Here is a 10792-nt window from a genome sequence, read left to right on the forward strand (position 1 = left end):
CTAGTGTTCAGTGTCTTGAGGACACAAGTTGGAACACAAAAATACTATTGCAAAATCCACGCTATCACACAGTGCATGCTATTACAAAGTACACGCCATCACAAATACATGTTATCACAAACAGTTGTACATTTTATCACAAAGTACATGCTATCACAAGCAAAGTAGAAGCTATCACACGGTACATGCTATCACAAAGTACATTCTATCCAAAGCACATGCTCTCACAAGCAAAGTTCATGCTATCACAGAGTACACACTATCACGAAGTTCATGCTATTATAAAGTAATGCCATCACAAAGTACATACTATCACAGTTGTAGATTCTTTTACAAAGTACATGCTATCACAAAGTACACACTCGCAAATATCATGTGATCACAAACTAAGGTTCATGCAATCACACAAAAAAAAATACATGCTATTACAAGGTGCAACAAAGAAATCCTTAACAATTACATCACCTTCTAGATCTCAATTTTGTGAATGTGATAGCTCTTCTCACCTGGCATATACAACTGCTACAAGATGTAAAACAGCCCATGGAACAATGGGCCACATTGATAGAGCAGTGCAGTCCGTGTAAAGAAGGGTCTTTACAGGAGATAACTGAATATTGGCATTACGAATCATTTCACCCGGGGCTGGTGAGATGCGGTGAAGAGCACTGGTTCTCAAAACCCACACGGTGGCTCACAACCTTCCGTGGCTCCCAGCCTAATGACTTTTGATGCCCTCTCTTGGCCTCAGCTCAGGCACAACAGTGCACATACACGCATTCTGGTGAAACACTAACACATAAGCTTTTAAAAAATCATCTCTGTTGACCCACTCTGTGTCTACATTACAAAATGATTATAATCTCTAAAAGAATAATTTATTATTGGAAACCTGAGTTATGAGCCCCATGTGGTAGCTCATACTGGAGTCCCAGGATCTGGCTGCAGTGACAGGGAGGCCTCAAGCATATTACAGTCTAGCTACTCAGTGAGTTCAAGGCCAGCCTAGGCCACAAGCAACACAGGGTTTAGTCTTCACATTCAATTACTCATAGAAAGAATATATCCTAACTAAGAAGTAGCAAAGAGTACCTCTATAGGAAAAGCTGACAGAAGTTTTATAATGTCAGAATTATGAACTATAATTAATTACTACTTTTAGATAGCCGTACTAAAGAAAGACTGATTTATATCTCAAAATTGATAGTGAAAATCATAATCATCTGAGGAAACAAAAAACAAGCAGGAAAATATGTAAGGAAAAGAATTCTTTCATTGGGTGTAATATTGTATGGATCCTTTGGAGGGGGGTGTTCAAGATAGGGTTTCTCTGTGTAGTCTTGGCTGTCCTAGACTTGCTTTGTAGACTAGGCTGGCCTTAAATTCACAAATATCCCCCTGCCTCTGCCTCCCCGAGTGCTGAGATTACAGGTCTGTGCCTTTTTATTAAAGACAGGTTCAAATACTAACTGGATCGAAGTACCAAATATACTCAATCTACTTTTGTGCAAAACTCAATGACATGATGTTGTAGAAAATATTCCTACCACGGGTGAATGACAAAACTAGTGTATACACAGAGCATTTATTTATTTATTACTGGGCATAGTGATGCATGACTGTTGTCCCAGCACTGAGAAGCCCAAATCAGGAGGATTTCCATAAGTCTGAGGCCAGCCTGGGCTGCAGAGTAAGAACATGACTCAAAAAGTCCAAACAAGAACCATATCTATTTACAGTTGTAAAGAGATAAATGTCCAGAAAATCCACATTGGATCACAAGAGGGCTTATAATAATTAATTAAAAAATTTTTCTTTAATGATACACCAGTAATAAAACATAGAAAAACATCTTATTTTAGAGTACTGTCACAAATTGTTTTAGAGTATTTGTTCTCAGGGACAAATCATTTATGCACAGTGTCAAAAAGTCTAGTTTGATATATTTTCCTATGGCATAGCCAATGTGCAATAGTGACAGGTTTCTCATTGGCCTTTTGGTTGTAGATGAGTTGCCAGAAAAAATAAACATACTGAGTAGTACACATCAGAGTAGACAGTGCTGAATGACTGAGAATCTATTTGCCTAATTTGGTTCAAAAAACTCTTCTTAAAAAACAAAACAGGGCTCTTTGATCACTTGCCCCTGGTGATGCGGCCTTGCCAGGCCAGGGAGGAAGAGGATCCAGGCAGGTCTGATGAGACTTAACAAGCTATAGGCATATGGCAATGGTGGAGAACTCCCCCTTTCAGTGCACTAGGGAAAGGGGATGGGAGGGGGGAAGAGGGAGGAAAGGTGGGATGTGGGGGGTTGAGAGAGGGGGGCTTCAATCGGAGTATACAATGAATAAATTGTGAAAAAATACTAAAAATTTTACAAAAGAAATAGCAGGGGAAAAACGGGGACAGAAAGACTGAAAATGGAATCATTGCACTGTCTGAGTCTTACAGCCGCCAGGGAGAAAATGGGGTTGATGCAGTGTACGCTCTGTGGAGGGAGCTGTGCCCTCCAGGGGGCTACACTGAAGGTGCAGTGAACCTCTCTCCCCAGGGCTAAACCAGTGCATACATCTGCTACAAAATGTCAGAGACAGGTCCCACCCTGGAACACTACAAAACCCTTCTCCCTCTGTTGCTGAGAAATAGATATGAGAAGAGCACATATTTTTCTCTTTATGCTTCCTTCCATTTTATTGAATTCATATAAGCCTCAACTTTTCAAATTAAAGTTTGCTTTGATGATTATTTATTCACTTATTTATTTGATAATTATTTATTCACTTATTTATTTTTTATGATGCTGAGGGTCAAATACAGGGGTGGGTACATGCTAGGCAAGCACTCTATCTCTGAGTTACAATCCCTAGCCCAAACCCTAGTTGTTAGTAACGTTAGAGAGAATCTGAAAGTTATCAAATACAATATGCCATTAATGTTTGCATCCTCACTGGGGTATGTGTCAGTCTGTAAGCTGACAGCAGCCCGGCAGTGGCAGAGACCAAGGCCTCTGGTCTAAAGTGAAGGTAGAACAATAAATAAGGACAGAAATAATTGTTTTTCATTATAAACTTTAATTTTTTTTCCCTGGTACAAAAATCACCAAAACAAGATCTCAATAGCTAGATGCAAGATCACAGGAATAACTGGAAAGGGGATTTCAGTTCTAAGTAGCTGGATTCCAACACAACACCAGTATAGAACTAAAACGCGACAAATCTTAAGGAACTACCAAGACAGGCCCAAGTATATATAGAGTTATAGACAAAGAAAAAGGCTTAAGACACTGTAGGAAATGAAGAAAAAAACTGAAATGATTTAATTGTAGGTTACAAGTGTGCATGGCATAAAGAGAATAATTTTTTACTATATCAATCATATTTTGCTAGAGCTGGTTTCCACATAACAAAATAAGTGTGTCTCAATCTCTGCCTTTTACAAAAGACACACCCACACCTATACACCCAGCCTTTAGGAGGCTGGAGTAGGAGAATTGCAAGTTCAAGGTTAGAGCCTTATGAGCTCCTGGGCAGCCTGAGATACAGCAAGATCCTGTATCAAACAACACATCAAAATGAAAACTGTGGGGAAAGTTTACTCTCAGAAGGAAATCTAGAATGGGGAACAGTTTCTTAATGTTTATACAGCTTTTTAGCAAAAATTCCCAAGGTGCCAAAAGAGTTCTCATTGTGAGTCTGAAACTGTTCTTCTTGTTTCATAGGCACTAGTTACCGGTACGTTGTTCCATGTGTTAGATGTAGTTATATTTATAGGTGAGCTGTTGTGTGTGTTACACATCCTAGTTCATCTTCACTAGAAAGACAGTAGAGCAGTCTTGAAGAGTCTTCTTTAAGATAATAGCTACCTATGAGAGGATTCTTACAACCTTGCTTTTTAAAGGCACATAGAGCTGGCATCAAACTAGCTCTTCTTCGCAGCGGGTTCTCTTAAACCCTCCTCCATGATGTCTCAAGAGCACAAATCCTAAAGGAAAATGTTGACATATTTAACTACCTAAGTGTTAAGTTTATGAAGAAAGCCAAGTTCCAAATGGAAACAAAGATACAAGCATGTGCTGTACAATAATGTTTTGGTCAATGATGGATCAGTTTTACGTGCTTGCAGTCCTAGACTGGGATTCCCTTAAAGGATGTAAGTGGCTGCTGAGTCCACCAGGCTCTGGTGACAGCTCCAAAACCACAGTCGCATAGATGGCTCTGGTTAGATTCAGTGGGCCACACGTAGAAATTACAAGGAACATTTCAAAGGCAAACATTATTAGTTCTAGGTGCTAGACACATATGTTTTTATTACTCAGTGTCATTTTCTGTATTTTTATGTTCCACAAAATTTAAATTAAAAATTAGACTCACAAATTTTGTAAAGAAATTGTTTGGTTCTAAAACATGTGTACATTATACAAGATAAACAAATACAAAATTATATAAAATATATGCTATTAAACCTCAAAATATTTTAATTAAAATATCATAGGATAATATAGAAAATTTCCATAACTCATTTATTATATGTTAATACATACAAAACTGTGTAGATTTTCTTTGGACAACATCTCACTGTGTAGTGAGATTAAAGTTATATAAATATACATATATATACATGTGTGCATGTATGTGTGTGTAGCCCAGGCTAGCCCTGAATTTGTGATTCTCCTACCTCAGCCTTCAGAGTGCTGTGCTTGTAAGATATGCCACACACAGCCAGCTGCATTAATAATCACGTTGTAACGTAAATCGATCATTGACAGCCTTTCAATGAAAGGTCGCCCTCCGTGCTTTAGTTATGATCTATGATGTGTCAGTGGACAGCCTTATACCTTTCCATTCTTGCAGTGCTGGAGATCGAACCCAAGGCCTTGTACATGGTAGTCAAGAGTTCTACTACTGAGCTACATCTTTAGCTGTAGATTTGATTGTATACTATTATATAAGTATTTCTGTAATGTGTCTTTCTGTGAAACCAAAAATGTCTTAAACTGTGTCCCCTAGTACAGTAACATTTGTTATATGTGATAGTTCTTGAAATGTGGCTAGAGAAACTGAAGAGCCCAATGGGTACTCATTTTAAAGGAAAGAATTTCCTTTACAGTCAATATTTGAAGCCCAGTTGATTCCACATTGCCCACCCACCATCACAAGCCATGGATCTTGGGAGAAGGGAGCAAGGCAGAAGGCTGGGGTAGGAGGGGGTGGAGACCTCAGGTGGCGGTAAGCACTACAAGAACAGACTCTGGAGGCAGGCTTCAGTGAGACAGCTTGTGTAATTGGGAGGGAACAAAGGCTATTTGAACCTTTGGGGTGGGGGTGGAGGATTTCTGGGTAAGTGTGTATCATTGCCCAATACCTTATTTGCATGAAGAGGAATTCCAGTTGCTTGCTGGACATGACCTTACAAGGAGAGGGGAAGTTTAACCTGGCTGTGACTATGTGACCTCCTTTGGTGTGGGCAAAGGTTAGGGGCACAGGACTATGTGTACCTGGACATGCAGGCCTGGGGCAAGGGAGGGACTGGTCCCACTTCTACCTCTCTCCAGACAGATTTCTGGGGTTTGATATGACTCAACCCCACTCCTGCTCCACACCAGCCCCTCCTGTCCCATGGTACCCTGATCCCACACAACATGGAAGAAGAGTCTTGGACTGTTCCAGGGATGACAATGCTAAATCTTCTCTCAGAAGTAAAAGCAAGAAAGGTATTGGTGGAGAGCTACCTGTGGAAGTATGCCTCTCATTATCCTGACTCAACTGGACTTCTGCTTATTTATGAGTTACTGTGATGCTCTCATGCCTACTTATGCACACTCAGCTGCACATACATGAGAGCATGCATAAAGATATGCACATATGCTTAACTGACCCACCACACACACACACACACACACACACACACACACACAGAACTGCCAGGAGGGAACGAGATGAGGTATAATACTGAACTTGCTACCAGTAAATCATTTGTCCAAGCAGACTGGTAATGGCAGTGCTGCTGCTGCTGACCGTAGCAGCTGAGTCCTACAAGTGGACAGATGGAACACTCAAATAATTTTTACTCCAGAGGATTTCATGAAGGAATCAGGAGGCGGAGGCAGGAAAACACCTGGCACTAGAATGAGCAGGAGGCTCTGATGAGCTATAGCCCCAAAGACGCAAGGGAGACCCTGGGGAAATGTAGTTAAAGGAATGGATCTTAAGGCTTATCTTAAGCCTTAAGGAATGACTCTTAAGAGGAAAGGGCTTCCCACCTTTACTTCCTGGTTTTCAATCTCATGTATTCTTTGGGAGGGGTAGATTAGTAGATAATTAGATTGATGTTTTTGAGTGATGGAAATAACATGAGACTGAGAAATCATATAAGTAGTATTTACTGCTATACTTTTTCTGTAAAACGGATTATTTGGTTTAGGTACTGTTCTGCACAGTAACCAGGCAATGAACAAAATGTTCTGAAGTTTCCACGTGGCAACGATAAAGTACTTGAGGATAGGAAAGAGACATGTGAACACTGAATTTAATTCTGTAACTAGAAACTCTTCCCATATTGTGGTGGAAGAAATTCAGAATAATCTGCTTATCTTGTTGCTAGATAGCAAGAGCATCCCAAAGAAGAGGCTGCCCACATCCTGGCTCACCCACAGGTGAATAAGAGCTTCGCCTGTGGTTGACTGAGCAGTGATGACATTCTTAGTGGAAGAAAGGTGTATTATTAAGCTATTCATGGACTTTGCCTTTGTGCTGTGCCATTTTTTTCATAATGTCTTTTATACTTTCATATTAAGATATTGACCTTCATTGACAATTAGTTGTTTGCTTATTAGAAAAATATGTCCTTGGGCTAGCAAGTTGGCTCAGATGGTAAAAGTGCTTGCACCAAGTCTGTCAGCCTGAGCTTGATCACCAGGACTCACAGGGTGAAACTAGAGGAACAACTCCTGCAAGCTGTCCTCTGGCCTCTACCTGTGTGCCATGGTACACATCACATGATTAATACATAAAAAAGGAGGTTTGTTTTGCTTTGCTTTGGTTTGGATTTGAAGGATACATTCTCATTTGAACATTTAGAAATCTCCATGTATAAAAGTTGAAATTAAATGTCAACATTTGTAACGCTGGAACGTTCTCACTGAAATTGGAAATGGGGCACAGATGCTTTCTGTGACTTGCTATCTCCACTGTACATTAGCATAAAGTATGATCACTAGGCTGGGGGCAGTGGCTCAGATACTCAGGATGTTGATCTGGTCACTGGAGTCCAGGAGTTAGAGGGAAACAGCAGAACAAGCAGGCAGATAGACAAAAACCGTAATTGTAAGCCTTACTGAAGAAGATAACGAAATAACATGCATAAATGTATACCAATAAGATCTGAGGAATCTAATAAAAATGACTAGAATAACTGGTTGTAGAATTGTGACTCAAATAATACATCTTGCATGTGCCAGTAAGAAGTAATTGGAACACATCATAGTTAAAAGCCTAGTTTAGTATAACCCCTAAAATATGACTAGTCATAGTATGAATAGTAAAATTTATGAAATTACCAAACTTTACCAAAACTCATAAATGAATATGAAAATATTGGTTTTTATTTGTTTTAAGTTTGTTATTACTGTGTGTATTTATATGTGTAATGTGGGTGGTGGGCACTCACATGCCATTGTGCACATGTGGAGATCAGAGGACAAATCTGTGGAATTGGTTCTCTCCTTCAACTTTAACAAAAGTTCTGGGAATTGAACTCAAGTCATTAGGTATTTGTAGCAATTACTTTTACCCACTGAGCCATCTCATACTCATATTGTTTTAAGATAAATTTATATAACAAAGAGACTAAAAATAGGGCATGGTGGTGCACACTTGTAAGCTAGCACTTGGAAGCTGAGGAAAGGTCATTGCTCCAAGTTCAAGTCCAAACCATGCTACATGCACACCGCATGTAGCATGGGCATTTCTCCCTCTTACCCAGGCAATGTTGCCTACGCCTGTAATCCTAACAGTTGGGAAACTAAAGCAGAAGAATTACCAAGAGTTCAACACAGACTGGGATAACAGTGAGACCTGTCCCAAGAGAGAGAAAAGGGGAGAGAGATTAAACCTTACACCTGTTTGTTCATTAAGTATACTTCCATTAAATTCCAATAGGAAGCCTTTTCAACTTCACAAAACAATTATAAAAATATTGAGAACAAAGATTGACTTGTCTTGGCACATATGAACCTGTGTTAAACAGTAAAAGCAATTAGGAAAAAACAAACAAACAAACAAAAGCAGGAGAGGCCAGCGGGGCACTGGGCCCAGCCCTGGAGTGGCCTCCTGTGGGCCTCTGAAGCGACTGAGGCAGCAGGCCCCTATGTATGGGTGCTCTGGAGGAAGAGAGCTTGGCACTGTCCTCTGCCTCTGATGCAGAATTTGATGATATGGTTGGATGTTTAGAGGATATTACTATGGATGACTAGTTCCAGTTATTGCAGAGAAATTTCATGGACAAGTACTACCAGGAGAGTGAAGACACAGAAGAGAATAAACTCACCTATACCCCCATTTTTACTGAATATATTCCCCTGGTAGAGCGGTACATTGAAGAGCACGTCCCAGGCTTCAACATGGCGGCCTTCACAACCCTGCAGCACCGTGAAGATGGAGTAGCTGGTGACACCTTTGACATGCTGCTCACATTCTTGGATCTTCTGGCTTTCAAGGAGAAGTTCCTGGACTACAGAGAAGAGGAAGGGCAAGGACTGGACTTAAACAGAGGCTTGGTCATGACATCTCTGTGCAAGCTGTCTTCTACGCCAGCTTCCTAGAACAACCTGTGGCACTAGGCATAGCGACAGGTGGTCACTATGAGGCCACAGGTCCAGCAGGCTCGGAGAAACACAGGCTAATGATGATGGATGAGTCTTGCAAAGACCAACTGTGCCACAGCCCTTCCTTCATGTGAAGCATTGATGAGGCCTGGAAAACATTGCTGACCCTCCTGGCCCTTATCCAGAAACATCTTTGAGTCAGTAACCCTCATGTTCACTACTCCCCTTCCCATGCAAACGCCCCTCCCAGGTGCTTCGGAGGGACTCTGTGCTCGTCTTGGCCACTTCGCCTGGGGGCCTTTCCCCAGCAACATGGTGGTGTAGTGTGTCAACGCTGTGGACAACACACCATCACGAGCCCTTCATCCCAGCAGGCTTTACATGAGTCTTTGTGCTCCCGCAACTGTTTTCACATGGGTCAGTTTTAGTCCTCAGACTCTGGGGCCTTTCCCCAGCAACATGGTGGTGTAGTGTGTCAACGCTGTGGACAACACACCATCACGAGCCCTTCATCCCAGCAGGCTTTACATGAGTCTTTGTGCTCCCGCAACTGTTTTCACATGGGTCAGTTTTAGTCCTCAGACTCAGTGGGGGGTGGGGTTATCGGGTGTTTAGGGAGTTACAGGCCAGCTACCTGTCCTGATTTCTGAATCTCCTATGAATACAGCTTGAGTGGCTGTAGGAATCAACCAAGAGAGATGTTCTCTACCCATAGGTGAGATGTTCTCTACCCCAATCTTATATCAACAGTCCTTTCAACAGCGACCTCTGCTGGTCGTGATAGAGTCCCACTGTTCTCTAATTCTCTAAGCATTATTTTCAGGAAACATATTTTTATAGATGAAAATTCAGGCTAACCAAATGAGTCTGATCTTGTAATGCCCATGACTAACCACTTAAAGATCAAAGTATTATATATGCTGTATGCTTTTTAGTTGTGAGCGTTTCAAGTGCAAATCTGCTTTCAATCGGTTCCCCTCTTTCTGGGCCCCAGTACAAACAGGCTGTGTGCTAGAAATAGGCTGCAGCTCTATCACTACAGCATGCTTAGTGTGCTTGTGCATGTTTGTCTGCAGTCCTTTGTACAGGCCAGTGTGCTGAGTTTTCTATTGGGGAGTAGGGACTCTGCAGGTTGTTCTGTAACAATCTCTCCTGCCCAGTTGATGCTCTCCTCATCCAGCTCACCCCTGGGGAAGGGGCGGGGCAGTACATAGTTTTTCTGGTCATCTGTCACCTTTGTGAACTGTCACCAGCCAGAAGGCATGTGTGTCACATCTCTAGAAAGAAGAAAACAGCTCAATTCCTAATGTATACTTTTGACTTTAAAAATAAGTAAAATAAGAATCCACACTGACTTTCCATGTGACCATTCTGACTTGAAAGGAGATAAGCTAAGCTCTGAGTTTTCTGTAGCAATGTGTCACTTAGTGCTTTCATAAAATGAGTAGAATTTGAGGTGTTTGGCAAGAATAAAAAACAAACATCGCTGGTGGAAACCAGAAAGAATAATGGAAAGTCCCTAGCTCCAGGCTCAGAACCAAGTTATATGGGGCTTATGTATCCTGGAGAAGTAATGTTATTAGTTGGTAAGGATGACAGTGACTGTAAAGTTAAAATAATTAGCCGTTTGAAGACCAAAAAATCGGGTACAACTACATACAAAAATTCTTATTGAAACTGTGAATAAGTAAATCATTGGTACATAGTATAGTCTTAAGTGAGGAAGACCTTTCTACATTTCTCTTAAGCTTCAGAAAACGTCAGAAGAGACTGGTAAATTTAACTTTAAAAAAAAATGAAAGTTCTGTACAAAAATAAACATTGTAAAATGTTGAAAGGTAGAAGGTGAATTAGAAAAGTATTTGCAGTAAAATGAAGACAAAGAATCAATATCCCAGATAAATAGAGAGCTTTTAAAAATCAATAAGGAAAATGTTAAATGTTTTAATGTAAAAGATGGACAAAATACTC

At 40.7% G+C, this 10792-nt stretch overlaps 1 pseudogene; it reads left to right on the forward strand.

Moving 5' to 3' along the window:
• The first annotated feature begins 8368 nt into the window (after positions 1–8368).
• On the forward strand, positions 8369–8836 carry LOC110560465 (ADP-ribosylation factor-like protein 2-binding protein; annotated as a pseudogene).
• Positions 8837–10792: the final 1956 nt, after the last annotated feature.

Source organism: Meriones unguiculatus, chromosome 14, assembly GCF_030254825.1.
Source record: "Meriones unguiculatus strain TT.TT164.6M chromosome 14, Bangor_MerUng_6.1, whole genome shotgun sequence".
Classification (NCBI taxonomy): domain Eukaryota; kingdom Metazoa; phylum Chordata; class Mammalia; order Rodentia; family Muridae; genus Meriones; species Meriones unguiculatus.